At 43.7% G+C, this 16,078-nt stretch overlaps 1 long non-coding RNA gene across 1 annotated transcript in view; it reads right to left on the bottom strand.

The window, feature by feature from the left end:
• Window positions 1-16,078, bottom strand: part of LOC137239631 (uncharacterized) — an 85,155-nt gene that overhangs the window by 45,703 nt on the left and 23,374 nt on the right. The window lies entirely within an intron of this gene.

Here is a 16,078-nt window from a genome sequence, read left to right as displayed (position 1 = left end):
GTGAGAATTAAAAAAAAAACAGTAAGGAAGTCTAAGTTCGGGTGAAACCGAATATTATATACCCAGCTGTACACTTGAAGTGCTGTTGTTGTTTGTTTTGTGTGCTTAAGGCGAGGTGCACACGAGGCTACGCGCCATAGACGCGCACAAGATATTTCATGTAGCTACGATTCCTCTACGCTTTAATATCTGGATACGTAGCTACTTACAAGCGTCGCTACAAAAGAACAAGTAAGGAAGGTTAAGTTCGGGTGTAACCGAACATTACATACTCAGTTGAGAGCTATGGTGACAAGATAAGGGAAAATAAACATGTAGGAAAATGAACCGAGGGTAACCCTGGAATGTGTTTGTATGACATGTGTATCAAACGAAGGGATTAAAGAGTATTTTATGAGGGAGTGGGACATAGTTCTATAGGTGGTCGCCATAAAGATGGATCATGGTTGACTCTAGAATTGGTTTGTACTATATGGGTATCAAATGAAAGGTGTTAATGAGTATTTTAAAAGGGAGTGACCCTTAGTTCCATAGGTGGACGCCGTTTCGAGATATCGCCATAAAGGTGGACCAGGGGTGACTCTAAAATTTGTTTGTACGATATGGGTATCAAACTAAGTGTATTAATGAGGGTTTTAAAGGGAGTGGTGGTAGTTGTATATATGAAGGCGTTTTCCAGATATCGACCAAAATGTGAACCAGGGTGACCCAGAACATCATCTGTTGGATACCGCTAATTTATTTATATATGTAATACCACGAACAGCATTCCTGCCAAAATTTCAAGGGTTTTTTATTTCGCCCTGCAGATCTTTTTCATTTTCTTCTACTTAATATGGTAGGTGTCACACCTATTTTACAAAGTTTTTTTCTAAAGTTATATTTTGCGTCAATAAACCAATCCAATTACCATGTTTCATCCCTTTTTTCGTATTTGGTATAGAATTATGGCATTTTTTTCATTTTTCGTAATTTTCGATATCGAAAAAGTGGGCGTGGTCATAGTCGGATTTGTGCCATTTTTTATACCAATACAAAGTGAGTTCAGATAAGTACGTGAGCTGAGTTTAGTGAAGATATATCGATTTTTGCTCAAGTTATCGTGTTAAGGGCCGAGCGGAAGGTCGACTGTGTATAAAAACTGGGCGTGACTTCGACCGATTTCACCCATTTTCACAGAAAACAGTTATGGTCATAGAATCTATGCCCCTACCAAATTTTACAAGGATTGGTTAATTTTTGTTCGACTTATGGCATTAAAAGTATCCTAGACAAATTAAATGAAAAAGGGCGGAGCCACGCCCATTTTGAAATTTTCTTTTATTTTCGTATTTTGTTGCACCATATCATTACTGGAGTTGAATTTACTTATATACTGTAAAATATAAAATTTTTTGTTAAAATTTGACCTTAAAACAATTTTTTTTTAAAGTGGGCGTGGTCGTTCTCCGATTTTGCTAATTTTTATTAGGCATACATATAGTAATAGCTGTAACGTTTCTGCCAAATTTCATCATGATATTTTCAACGACTGCCAAATTACAGCTTGCAAAAGTTTTAAATTACCCTCTTTTAAAAGTGGGCGGTGCCACGCCCATTGTCCAAAATTTTACTAATTTTATATTCTACATAATAAGTTCAACTCACCTAGCAAGTTTCATCGCTTTAGCCGCCTTTGGTAATGAATTATCGCACTTTCGATTTTTCGAAATTTTCGATATCGAAAAAGTGGGCGTGGTTATAGTCCGATATCGTTCTCAGGAACCTACATACCAAATTTCATCAAGATACAAAATTTACTCAAGTCATCGTGTTAACGGACGGACGGACGGACGGACGGACATGGCTCAATCAAATTTTTTTCGATCCTGATGATTTTGATATATGGAAGTCTATATCTATCTCGATTCCTTTATACCTGTACAACCAACCGTTATCCAATCAAAGTTAATATCCTCTGTGAGCTCTGCTCAACTGAATATAAAGATATTTCTAAGAAAATTAAACAAATTAATTTATGCTGTATAATTGCCATTATACAAAAGTTGATTGTGTATAAAATTAAAAAGGAAAATTTTCACCACCGCGCATAAGTGAGAAAAAGAAATTTCACAAGTCTGCAAACGAAAAATTAACATCTTCTTCTTGCTCTTTTCTAGGCGTATTTACGCCTAGCTACATGAAATTTTCATGCTTTGTCGCTTTCATGCTGCTGACGCCTCGTACGCAGCTCTCCGTTCAAACGCGTGTGTTCGACATCAAAGCGTATAGATTTCCCATGCAGCGTCTAATACGCGTCTATAGCGCGTAGTCTCGTGTGCAACTTGCCTAATAGTGTTACAAGGCTGCGCCAAAGTCAATATTTTGCGGTGATATTTGGTCAGCGCCGAGTGTTGTGGTCGAGAAGAACACTGTGTGGATTTTGTTGCAAAATTCTGCATGGTTTTATTTAAATTGGCAATTAAATATTTTTGGACTGCTTTGGAACATTAATTGTTTATCCGAAAGTAAGCGTCCAAATGGGACAATTTTTTAGGTATAGATTCAAAAGACATTCAAGTACAGGGCAAAATAATTTTTTTTGCAAAAATTTTTTTTGTTGTTGGTTTGCAATAAATTTTCTATAAACAATTGAATATTTAAACAATTTCTCCGCCTTGCAGACGGAAATTTTAAAGAACAGCTTATGTAAAAACAATTTCTGGGATAATCTACGAAAAAAATGCTTGAGATCTGACATAGTTTGAAAACAATGCTTTGTTTTACGAAACCTTTAGTATTAAACATTTTGTTCTCAATAAGGAAAAAAATAAAAATAGAGTTATTAATAATTATTTTGTTTGCATTGATATTAAATACGAGCATATTGGTTAACAAAATGCCGAATCCAAATCACTGGTGAACCCTTTTCAAAAAAATAACCATAATACAGTGTACCCAAATTTAGTGCGAATAAGTCATGAAAATGTTAAATTTAGCAAACTAGCCTGACAGGCCAATACGTGGGTCGAACGTGTAGAACATATTTAAAAAATAAAAAAAAAAAATAAATGTAAGGCGCGATAACCTCCGAAGAGATCTAAGGCCGAGCTTCTCTTCCAATTTGCGTCGTGCTCCTCTTGATTTTTCCCTACAAATTGGCCGGACGGGACCTACATGTTTTATGCCGACTCCGAACGGCATCTGCAAGGCAGATGAGTTTTCACTGAGAGCTTTTCATGGCAGAAATACAATCGGAGCGCTTGCCAGACACTGCCGAGGGGCGACCCCGCTTAGAAAAATTTTCTTCTAATTGAAAAATCTTATTTCTAGAATTATGATGTTGCTTTGGCCGGGAGTTGAACCCAGGGCATACGGTGTGATAGGCGGAGCACGCTACCATCACACCACGGTGGCCGCCATATTTATACAACGTAAAATTACATTCGTCTCCTAATGGAAATACTGTGCAAAGGTTATAATTATTTTATGTCACGTAAATAAATTCCACTGTTGAAGATGGTTCGCAAAATATTGTGGAAAATCCTATGGATCTCCAAACCATCGAGAGAAGATCCAGAAAAAATGCCATCAAGTGCAAATTACATTAAGAATACTGCCATCAGTAGTTCGCCTTATTTTTCAGATTTTTTTCACTGTCGTCCATGGGATATTTTGCGAATCGTCTTCAACCGTGGAATTTATTTACGTGACATAAAAAATAATTATAACCTTGCACAGGGTATGACCAGTATTTCCATTAGGAGACGAATGTAATTTTCCGTTGTATAAATATTTTCTACACGTTCGACCTACGTATTGTCCGGCTAGTTCGCTAAATTTAACATTTTCATCACTTATTCGCACTTATCTGGGTACACTGTATTATGGTTATTTTTTTGAAAAGGGTTCACCAGTGATTTGGATTCGGCATTTTGTTCACCAATATGCTCGTATTTAATATCAATGCAAACAAAATAATTATTAATAACTCTATTTTTATTTTTTTTCCTTATTGAAAACAAAAATTTTAGTACTAAAGCTTTCGTAAAACAAAGCAATGCTTTCAAACTATGTCAGATCTCAAGCATTTTTTTTTCGTAGATTATCCCAGATATGGTTTTTACATAAGCTGTTCTTTAAAATTTCCGTCTGCAAGGCGGAGAAATTGTTTAAATATTCAATTGTTTATAGAAAATTTATAGCAAACCAACAACAAAAACAAATTTTGCAAAAAAATTAATTTGCGCTGTACTTGAATGTCTTTTGAATCTATACCTAAAAAATTGTCCCATATGGGCGCTTACTTTCGGATAAACAATTAATTTTCCAAAAGAGTCCAAAAATATTTAATTGCCAATTTAAATAAAACCACGCAGAATTTTGCAACAAAATTCACACAGTATTCTTCTCGACCACAAGACTCGGCGCTGACCAAAAATCACCGCAAAATATTGACTTTGGTGAAAACGGTGCTCAGTTGAAAAAGCCTAACCCATATACATATGGTTTATTCTGAACAAATTTTTCTTCGAGTTATGGCTCCCGAAACATAAAAAAGTGCTTAGTCATAAAAGGGGACGCTGCCACGCCCATTTTTTAAAATTTGAAGTTTTTCCTATTTATTGTTATAAATCCACTTGGGAAATGAAATACCATTGATATAAAGCTCTTTTTTGCAAAGATATCTTATAACTTTAAACGAGCAATTCTTGTTTGCTTGTATAGCCGAACGCTCTCGGGAACGGCTCTACCGATTTAAATGAAATTTGGCACAGAGATAATGTATCACCTTCTAAGGTGTTGCCACTCAGAATGTTTCACAAGGTTGCCACCTATTCGAAATTAAAAAAAAATTGCGAGATATGCCGATATGGGTATCAAACGAAAGGTATGTATTTCACTCCGCATTACAATAGGGACATTGTTGAGTAGGGTTTCCATTTAGGGTTGCCACCTATTCGAAATTAAAAAAATTGCATGAGATATGCCGATATGGGTATCAAACGAAATGTATTTCACTCCGCATTATAATAGGGACATTTTTTAACAAGGTTGCCACCTATTCGAAATTTAAAAAAATCCATGAGATATGCCGATATGGGTATCAAACAAAAGGTATTTCACTCCGCATTACAATAGGTGCATTTTTGAGTAGGGTTGCCATTTAGGGTTGGGGTAGTTAGACGAAATAGCACTCTACCTACTCATATTCTATTAAAGCTTTAATCTTCGTAAAAAAATCTTACACATGATTCGACTTAATTTTCTTAATTACACACACGCTAATAAAATTGAAATGCAATATCAAGGCACCGTAGCAAATTCCAGCAAAATATAATAAAATGCATATTTTTGGCAAATATGAAATTAATAATTGAAATTTCTCACAGGTTACTAAAGATTTCTCACCATAGCAAAAACATATCTCACCATGGTAATTTGCTACCGTTGAGCACTAGAGGCATATTTTAAATTTGAGAACGACATCTAACCATTTAACTACTTACCAACAGATGGCGCTTAGGGTTGACATTTAATTAAACTAACTGATAGTTGTCATTCGTGAAATTTACAAGTTTTTGGAATGTAATTAAACTGTGAGACTTTCATAGTGTATAACTAAAAAAATGTTTCTAAGCTCGGTCGCCCAGGTACTAGCTTATTTTATTCGTCCACGACCCTTTTAAAAATCTTTTATATAAAAGTGGGCGTGGTCCTTAACCGATTTCGTTAATTTACTTCAAAGCATTCCTTATAGTAAAAGCAACTTCTCTGCCGAATTAACTATATATATATATGGAAGTCTATATCAATCTCGATTCCTTTATACCTGTACAACCAACCGTTATCCAACAATGTTATAATACCCTGTCTACAAGTACAGCTGGGTATAACAAGTGTAATAAATGTAATTAACGCGTACCCTCGCGAAGGGCAGACATCTTGCCGCGATGCGAGGGCTTAGTCGCTGACCACGGGACTATGCCACCCAGTAGGATGCAGGTTCACATGGATCTCCATGGCTGCGGTGGCCTAGTCCTGTGGTGAGCGATGACCAAGATCTGTCCCCTCCCAATCCAGGGTGTTATGCGGCACCGTGCCCATTGGATGGTTTGCAGCCGGGAGGTTAATCTGGCTGTATTTGTACGGAGCCTCTCTGACACCGGGCCGCCTCAGAGAGTAAAAATGGTCTTACCGCGGTAAGGGGCTCTGCCGCGGCGGACGACAATTTTCCCCCTTTCAATAAGGTGACCCTAAGCTGGCCTCGTCTAGCAAGGGGTCGTACGAAAAAGATGAACAACAAAAATAAAATAAAACAAGCAAATGATAATCCGTTCTCCTCCACAGGGAGAAGGACAACAGCATTGGCATCCATACGCCCTAGTGAACGAGGGAGGGCTACCAATGCTACCAACGCTAAAGTGAAGAGCGACTTGGTGGGGGGCGGCAATAGTATGGCGGCGAAGGGAGTTGCGCTGGTAACGGCGAACCCTGACGCACCTGCTGTTGTCGGACACCGACCAAGCGCCGGAACGGCAACCTTTTTTCCCACGGCTGTGGCAGGGGTCTCTGGACCTGGCCACTCCGAGCCAAGGGAAAACGGGGCCGCAACAGCTACTTTAACCGGGGGAGCGACTGCGTTGGAAACGACGGGTCGGCTCCCCATGGACGACAAGAGGGCAACCTCAGTCAACACAGTCTTAGGTGATCGGACGGGGGCAAGCACCAGTATGGCGGCGAAGGTAGTTGTGCTGGCAACGGCGAACACTGACGCGCCTGCTGATGCTGGGCGCCCGTCTGACGCCGGTAAGGCGACTGTTCTCCCCACGGCTGTGACAGGGGTCCCACGATCTGGTCACCCTGAGCCAAAGGAGAAAGGAGCCATAATGAAGACATCATCCGGGGGTACGACCGCGAGGGCAACTACGGGTCGGACCCCTTCTCAAGAAGATTCCCACAAGGGATCGTTCCACAGAAACAAAAGAAGGGCTGCAAAAGTCCTGTCAAGGTATGAGGGTGTTCCGCTGGAAACGCGCGAGCTCTACTGCCGAATTTTCGGGGTTCTCTGCCAACAAGCGCAACCCCATATAAACGTCAAAGGTCCGATGAGGATATCAAACCACCGCCGAAAAGGCACCAGAATCACCCCGCGGTAGCCAAACCCAGCTTTGCCGAGGTAGCCAAGGGCCGGATCCTTATAGGAATCCTGGACCGAGGGAATGACCGTGGTGCAATCCCTAAAGACCAGTGGCCGTACGTCCGGAATGAAATCGGCAACGCCGTTCTCGACGTGCTGATGGAGTCTCCGGGTAGTCCGCCGCGAGGTTCTGATGCAGGATGGTACCAGGGCCAAATCAAGGTACTCGCTTGCGAGGACGCAAGGTCTGTTGCGCTGTACAAGGCAGCAGCCGCAAAGCTGGGACAAGTCTATCCCGGGGCGATTATCGAGGTCGTTGACTGGAAGGACATTCCGGCTCGGCCAAGGGCCAGGGCATGGGTTCCAGCAGAACCTGAGAGAATTCTCAGGATGCTGCAACTGATGAACCCGGCTCTCCCAACGCAGGACTGGAGTGTCATCCAAGTCGAGGACGCTGTAGGACCTAGGAGACAGGTCGTGTTAGCCCTGAATAAGGAAGCTCTCGAGCCCCTTAGACGGAGCAAAGGAAGAGTGTTTTACGGCCTCGGGGAGGTCGTAATACACGTATACCGTGGGGACGCACAGCGCGCATCCCTTTCGAGTGCCTCTTTGGACACGGACATTGAGGCACCCGAAGTGGAAGCGGAAATCTCCGACGCCGAAAGCCTGGTTTCCACCACGTCAAATTGCGCAGGGGCTCTGGGCAATTTGTCGATGGAGGATGCTCTGCTGGATAGCGACGGAGAGGATCCCAACATCACGGTGATGGAGGCAGGGGAGTTTGAGCAAGCTCATGCTGAGGTTGTTCCAGATAAACCTGCACAAAAGTAAGGCAGCCTCGGCTGCTCTCATCAGTCGCCTTTCTAAAGGCGACGTCGAAGTGGTCCTTACCCAAGAACCCTGGGTGAACAACTCAAGGATTTGCGGATTGGGGGCCACTGGGTTTAAGCTCATCCGAGCTGCAGATGAAGGTAAAGTGACAACATGCATTTTAGTAGTCTGAGCTAAATATCTTTCTCTTGCCTAATTATAGCAATGGTGACGTCACAGCGGCCAGTTTGTCAAGCGGAGGCACCCAATTAACGCTAGCCTCCGTTTATATGCCGTACGACGCAGAGGAACCTCCTCCGCAAAAGACGGTAAAGGATCTGGTGGCCGACTCAAGCAAAGGCCATCTGTTAATTGGGACAGACGCAAACGCCCACCACGTGCAGTGGGGTAGTTCCGACATAAACACTCGGGGTGAGTCACTTTTTGAGTACCTTTTAACAACTAACCTTGTAGTTTGCAATGTAGGTAATGAACCAACTTTTATTACTAAAAACCGTAGAGAGGTTATTGACCTCACTATTTGTAGCGAAAGCGTTTATGGGTGGGTTAAAAAATGGCGTGTTCTTGAGGAACATTCCTTTTCAGACCACCGCTATATTGAAGTAATGTTAGAGTTCTTCGTCGATCAGCCCATTGCGAGACGTAACCCACGTAATACAAACTGGGAACTACATAATGAGCTGTTAGCAAGAGAACTACCAGAACTGCCCCCACAAAGCCTCTCATCAACGATGGAGCTAGAGGGTCTGGTAGAAACCTTCACATCCGCTTTCTCAAAAGCCTTAGAACAGGCCTGTCCATTGCCAAAACCGCGCGGTAAGCGTAAACCTCACTGGTGGTCCCATGATCTGGACCTACTTCGTAAATCCTGTAGAGAACAGTTTAACAAAGCCAAATTCTTTGATAACGGGTCACAATGGCTAGAATACAAGGACAAACTAAGAACCTACAAAAAAGTCCTGAGACAAGTGAAGAGAACTTCATGGAGAAACTTCTGCACTGGAGTCGAAAGTGTCGTGGACACATCCAGGCTACGGTGCGTGCTTTCTAAAACGCAAACAGCTATTAGCTTTCTGCGGAGACCGAATGGTACCTGGACCAGCACAGAAGGGGAAACTCTAGAGCTGCTCCTGGACACACATTTCCCGGGAAATATGACAAACGCACCGGAAGTACCTGCAGCAAACCAAGCTGTGAATATACCCATCACTGAGGAGAGAGTGAGGAGAGCAGTCAAAAGTTTTAAACCTTTTAAGGCTGCTGGACCAGACGGGATTGTACCCGCTCAACTTATCTACTCTTTGGAGGTATCAGCCAACTGGCTGCGGCACATATATACCGCTTGTTTGGCTATGAACTATATTCCGTGTGCATGGAGGAGCGCCACGGTCATATTCATTCCTAAGGCAGGCAAAGCCTCTCATTACGAGCCGAAGGACTATAGACCTATCAGTCTTTCATCCTTCGTACTCAAGACCCTAGAGAGAATAGTTAGCGATTTTCTCACTACAAGCATTGATAGGAATCTCATTTCGGACTATCAACACGCGTACACCAAAGGTAAATCTACGGAGACTGCGCTACACAGCCTAGTCTCTACTATAGAAACATCCTTGTTCGAAAAGGATTATTGTCTTGTGGCCTTCCTAGACATTGAAGGAGCATTCAACAACATAAGTCCAGACGCCGTTAACATTGCTTTAACTGATCTGGACGTAAATAGACCCCTAGTGGGACTAATTGATCAACTGCTCAGGGGAAGGAAAGTGCTCTCCTCACTGGGGAAGGTTGAGGTAACACGATTTGTCGCAAGGGGCACGCCCCAGGGTGGTGTCCTTTCCCCCTTACTATGGAACCTAACGGTAAACTCGCTATTAAGAGATACTAGTTGGGGGAGCGGGAAGGTCGTGGCATATGCTGATGACCTAGCGATTATCTACAGAGGCAAGTTTCCTCAAACTTTGTGCGACTTGATGCAGGTAGCATTGCGAGAGGTTTCCTTGTGGGCTTCCCGATGTGGACTCAGCGTCAACTCCGATAAAGTAGAGCTTGTCTTATATACCAAACGATACAAAATACCATCGTTGAACCTACCTGAACTAAATGGGGTGCGCCTAAGCCTGGCAGATAAAGCCAAATTTTTAGGCGTAGTTTTAGACAAAAAGCTGAACTGGAAGGACAACGTTATCCAGCGACAAAAGAAAGCGTACATTGCATTATATACGTGTAAAAGAGCCATTGGCAAAAAATGGGGACTCACCCCCAACATATGCAGATGGATTTATACCGCGATTATCAGACCCATACTGCTGTATGGGGTATTCGTATGGTGGCCAGCCTTGAGCAAGGCGTCAAACCTAAACTTGTTGGGTAAAGTCCACAGATCCAGCATAATAAGCATAAGCGGGGCTCTAAGAACAACGCCTAGCGAAGCTCTTCAGGTCATTCTTGACATCTTTCCACTGGATCTGGCTGGTCATCGAGCAGCGGCAACGTCAGCCCTGCGTCTAAGGGAGTTGTCGTGCTGGAACAACAGGACCACAGGACACTCAAGTATACTAAACAAATACAGTTTTCTCCCTCCTAGCACGGATCGCTGTGCGACCACAACAGTTGCGGAAACCAACTTTAAGATAAACATACCCAGCAGGGATGACTGGACGGAGTCGGACAAGTGCCTTGCTATGGGCAACAGCATTTCCATATACACGGACGGCTCCAAGCTAAACGGGAGAGTTGGGGGTGGAGTATACTCAAGGGACCTTGACCTCCAGCTCTCATTCAGACTACCCGACCACTGCAGTGTATTCCAGGCAGAAGTTGCAGCCATAATGGAAGCCGCAGCTAGGATAGGGACATACATTGTCGGCAAAGAAATTTTTATCTTCAGCGACAGCCAAGCTGCCATAAAATCTCTGGGCTCCCACTCGTTCAATTCTGAACTAGCACTAAACTGTCGCCGATCTCTTCAAGAGATGGCTCAACAGAACCGTGTACACCTCACATGGGTCCCTGGACATAGGGATATCGAGGGAAACTGTATTGCAGATGAACTCGCTAGGCAGGGTACAACCAAGCAGGTTCTTCCTGGACAAGAACGCTTAGGTATGCCCCTGTCCACATGCAAGCTAATGCTAAAAGAGCACATCTACCGTCAAGCCGACGAAAGATGGCTACAAACACCGGGATGTCGAACGTCAAAAGAAACCTGGCCTAAATGGGATCCTAAAAGGTCCCGTCATGTTTACAACCTAAGAAGGGATACAATTTCCACACTTTTAGGGGCACTAACGGGTCATTGCCTCATAGGTAGGCATGCAGAAAGGCTAGGAGCGCCTTATCGTCGTTGCTGCAGGAGTTGTAAAGAAGATGAGGAGGAGGAAACGGTGGTTCACCTCATTTGCAACTGCCCAGCGCTAAGCGGAGCACGGCAGCGCTTTCTGGGAGCTCCATTTCTTGATACTATGAGTCAGGTTGTGGAGCATGACGTCAAGGACCTGGTAGATTTCATCAGGTCCTCAAAATGGTTCGAAGAGGAGAGGTAACGGTGTTTTTCGTGGTATCACAACGGGCCTAGTACTACTGGCCTAAGTGTGCCCTCGGGCAGCCACCCCAACCTAATTAACGCGTATTAAATTAGCATTAAATATTGTTTATATATATAAAGCGATAATGAGAAAATGAATGGAGTGTTGTTTTGCTTCGTTGTTTCCAAAGCAAATTTTACCAGATTTTGCGGTATGCCAACAAACATTTTCAAATTGCATCAAGGGAAGACGTGCCGTGTCGCAATCTTCTTAAATGTTGGTATTGGCATTTTGAAGTGGTGAGTAAATTACGTTAAAATCTAAGAAAAATAATGCTTTGAGAAGTTTTAAACGAAACCAAGAGTTGTAGTGGACGGTTCTATCTGCCTTCCGTTTATTGCGCTGAGTAAAAAAATGTCGCCAAATTAGGTTTTGCTATTCAATAAATGGCAGTAACTCGCCTTGATGTGAAAAATTAAGGGATAGCCTTTGCTAGGATTGAGTATAGCCAAGGTGTTAGCGTTAAAATGCGGGTTGCGGGTTGTAAGGTTTACTTACGCGAGGATTATAGCCGATTATAAAAAACACTTGCACTTGTTTTTCTTTGTTTAATTACTATAAAGAATAATCGGAAGTAGCCATTGACAGCTGACAGTCAGTGCTGCCGATGCCACTAATTGACGTTTGATATGATTACATATAGAGATACCAATTAGGCGCAAACATGCCGGCCGCCTTGTACGACCGTTCAAAATTAGAAAAAGGTACAAAGTATTTAAAGTTTACATCAATAAAATTCAAAGTGAAAAAATGTCTGTTTTTGTTGGTAATAATGATAGCTTCGCAATAGGTCTTAGCAGCTCTCCTTCGGATGTTCGTAGGTTGACAATTCGTACGCGATCATCTGAGCCGGTATAGCTGTCGAGAACTCGACCAAGTTTCCATTTAGTGAGCGGAGCGTTGTTGTCGTGTATAACTACGACATCATCTCGTTGTAGGTTTTGCGTTGGATGAACCCATTTCGATCGTCGATGAAGATTCGCGAGATATTCGTCTCGCCATCGCTTCCAGAAGTGCTGCCTTATTGCTGTGATTGCTTGCCACCGCTGATGAAGGTTGCCCTTGAAAGGTTCTGTGTCAAGCTCCGGTAACCCCTTTATTGGTTCGCCGATGATAAAGTGCCCAGGTGTTAGCACTTCGAAGTATTGTATGTCAGAAGGTATCCAGCAGAGTGGTCGAGAATTGACACATGCTTCCACCTCGGTTAGGACTGTTGAAAACTCTTCGTAAGATAGTAATGCGGAGTCTAGTACGCGTTTTAAATGATGCTTTATTCCAGCCTCCCAATAGCCGCCCATGTGTGGAGCGCTTGGAGGTTTAAAATGCCAGGTGACTTGGGTGCTGGCGAAGTAAGATGCCAACTTGTCGTCGTTAACGCACCTTTCAAACGCGGCACGTAGCTCCTTTTCGGCACCGACAAAGTTCGTGCCATTGTCGGAGAACATATGCTGACAATTTCCCCTTCGGTTGGTGAAACGTTTGAATGCGGCGATAAAGCTTGCAGACGTGAGGTCTCCGGCCAATTCTAGGTGCATGGCGCCTGTGCTCATACATATAAATGAGCAAATGTACGCCTTTGTTGATTTCGCGCCTCTACCATGAGTAAATTTTACGTTATATGGGCCGGCAAAATCGAACGCACTTTGAAGGAAGCATCGCGTACTCGTAACGCGACTAGGTGGTAGATCGGACATCTGCTGCTGTAGCGGTTTGCGGTTCAAGCGTTTGCATCGTACGCAATGGCGGTATGTACCCCGAACTAAATTGCGAATGCCAGGGATCTAAAATTTACGTTGTATAGCAGCTTGCATCATTTGCGGGCCAGCGTGCAACATACCGATGTGAGTTTCAGCGGCTATTGCTTTAGCGAGCGGTGAATTTTTAGGCAAAATAATCGGATGTTTTATATCGTTCGTGCACGATGCGTTCTTAATTCGACCTCCTACTCGTAAAATGCCTGCGTCGTCTAAAAACGGCTGATGACGAACGAGGCTACTACGTATCGGTATTGGCTTCCCTGACCTGCAATTAGAAATTTCTTGTTGGAAAACGTTAGCTTGGGAATACCTTACCAAAGATAATTCGGCTTTGCGGATTTCAGAGCATGTTAACGGTCCGGACAGCCGTTCGTGTGCACTCGACTTCTGAGCAGATATGCGAGCGTTGTTTATGAAGCGAAGTATATGTGCGGTCACTCGTTTGAGTTTGTTGTAAGAGTGAAATTTCGTTAGTAAATCCCAATCTTCGTGCGTTTGCGTTACATGAGAACTAGCTTTGATTGATTTCAGTTCCAAATTCGTAGTATGTTTCGTTATGTGCTGCGTCCAAAAACGATCGGTTTCGGATAACCAGTGTGGCCCCTGCCACCATAAGCGTTGATCGAGGAGCTGTGCAGGTGTGAGACCCCGAGAAGCGCAATCTGCAGGGTTATGCTCTGAGATGACGTGTCTCCAATGCGATGACGGCAAGACTTCTTGTACATCGGCTACACGATTTGCAATGAACCTTGCCCAACGATTTGGATTTGATTGCAGCCATGCCAACGTTATCGTTGAGTCTGACCACTCGTACAGCTTTTCAAGTTTGTGACTAAAACTTTGTTGAATTAGGCGGACGAGTTTAGCGCCTAGATGAGCTGCGCAGAGTTCCAGACGAGGTAACGAAGTTGTTTTTAGCGGAGCTACTTTAGTTTTCGCAGCAATGAGCACGACGTTTATCTCGTCGTCCGATGACTGAGTGCGGTAGTAGATAGCGGCTGCATAGGCAGCCTCTGATGCGTCAGTGAAAACATGGAACTCTGTATCGGAGAGAAAAATGCGTTTTGTTAATTCGCACTGGAGTGGCTCTATGTTGAAGGCTATCGCAAGAGTCGGTATCCGTGTGCCAAATACATCCTAGAGTTCGGATATCGCTTCCATCAGCCAAGAGATGGGACACCTGTGTAGACGCATGCGGAATCTGTTGTCTCAATGGCTTGCAATTTGTTGCCCACTTCCGGAGCTCAAATCCACACTGAGATAAGACGTGTGAGATGTTACGTTGAAGCGCTGTCAGTTCTTGGAAAGAGTCGGAGCCGGAGAGCAAGTCATCCATGTAAAAATCTGACGTAACGATATTTGCGATATTTTGACAGAACGCGCCAGCTTGTTGTGCCGCGCGATGCAACGATTTGACAGCGAGATGAGAAGCGGATGCTACCCCATAGGTAACCCTTAATAGACGATAGTCGCGTATTGGCTGCGATGAATGCTCACGCCATACAATGCGTTGATAGTCGACGTCCCGTTTATCGACGTAGACCTGTCGATACATTTTCTCGATGTCCGCAATTATACCATAGCGATGGGTGCGGAAGCGGACTAAAATCGGGAAGAGATCTTGTTGGAGCTGAGGACCAACCATTAGCGCGTCGTTTAATGAGTGCCCTGACGACGTCTTCATTGACGCGTTGAATACGACCCTAAGCTTAGTAGTGGAACTTGTTTCTTTTACCACGGCGTGATGTGGCATATAGTATGCGGTTTGCGTTGTTGGAGTAGCTAGCTCCATATGACCAAAGTCAGGAAGCTCCTTCATAAATTTGCAGTATGGTCTTTGAAGGTCTTGAAGGTCTTTGTTGGTGGCGAACCTGCTTTCCATTCGCAACAATACCCGAACGGCTGCGTTACGCGACTCACCAGTCAACACCTCGGATTTCAGCGGTAAACGTACAATAAATCGGCTGTCAGTTGCGCGCTGTGTTGTATCGTCGAATAACTTCTCACAATATAACTCTTCGGGCGTGTAAAACTTTATAGGTGGTAGCTCTTCCAGCTCCCAAAACTTAGCGAGGAGGTCAGTTAGTTGCGTATTACAATAATGCGTTGAGATTACCCGGGGTTTTATTTGTGAGGGAGTCGCGTTCCCAAACAGCACCCACCCAAACACGGTGTTCTGTGCCATCGGAGTGCCATTTTCACCCTTTTTTAGGCCGTCGAGTAAAAACTTGTCCATTTCGTCCATGCCAATCAAGACATCTATCGGACCAGGTTTGAAATAGTTAGGGTCAGCAAGCGGTAAGCCACTGACATGCGGCCACCGTGATTCGGACAAGGCGTTTGTTGGTAGGTCGTGGTGGATAGCTTTGCTCTCGCGTCGAGTTGGTTGAATTTTTCGCAAGTGTAGATTCGATGCTCGCCTTTGCAGTATGTACACGATGTGGTTTTAGCGGTTTTTGATGATGGATGATTTTTTGGTACTAATTGGTTGCATGTTGTATGCAAAGTGTTCTTCGCAGTTGTACGTGCGTTTGCGGCAGCGGGCACCATCTCCAAAGAGCGGGCTCGCGTTTCCAAAAAATCTCGAAGCGATGTAAACGATAGCACATCGTCGGCTACAAGCGATAATTCCCACTGTTTTCGCGTTTCATAGGCTAATTTCGTAACAGTCAAATGGACAAGCCAGTCGTCCCAAAATTCAACCGGGCGTTTGAGGGCACGTAGCGCACCAACGTGCTGCAATGTTAAATTTAAAACGTGTTTAATTGCTTTTGCGGAGTCTT

This window comes from Eurosta solidaginis, chromosome 2, assembly GCF_040869045.1.
Source record: "Eurosta solidaginis isolate ZX-2024a chromosome 2, ASM4086904v1, whole genome shotgun sequence".
NCBI classification, from domain to species: Eukaryota; Metazoa; Arthropoda; class Insecta; order Diptera; family Tephritidae; genus Eurosta; species Eurosta solidaginis.
Note: the sequence above shows the minus strand (reverse complement) of the source record. Positions and strands in the feature narration are given on the sequence as shown.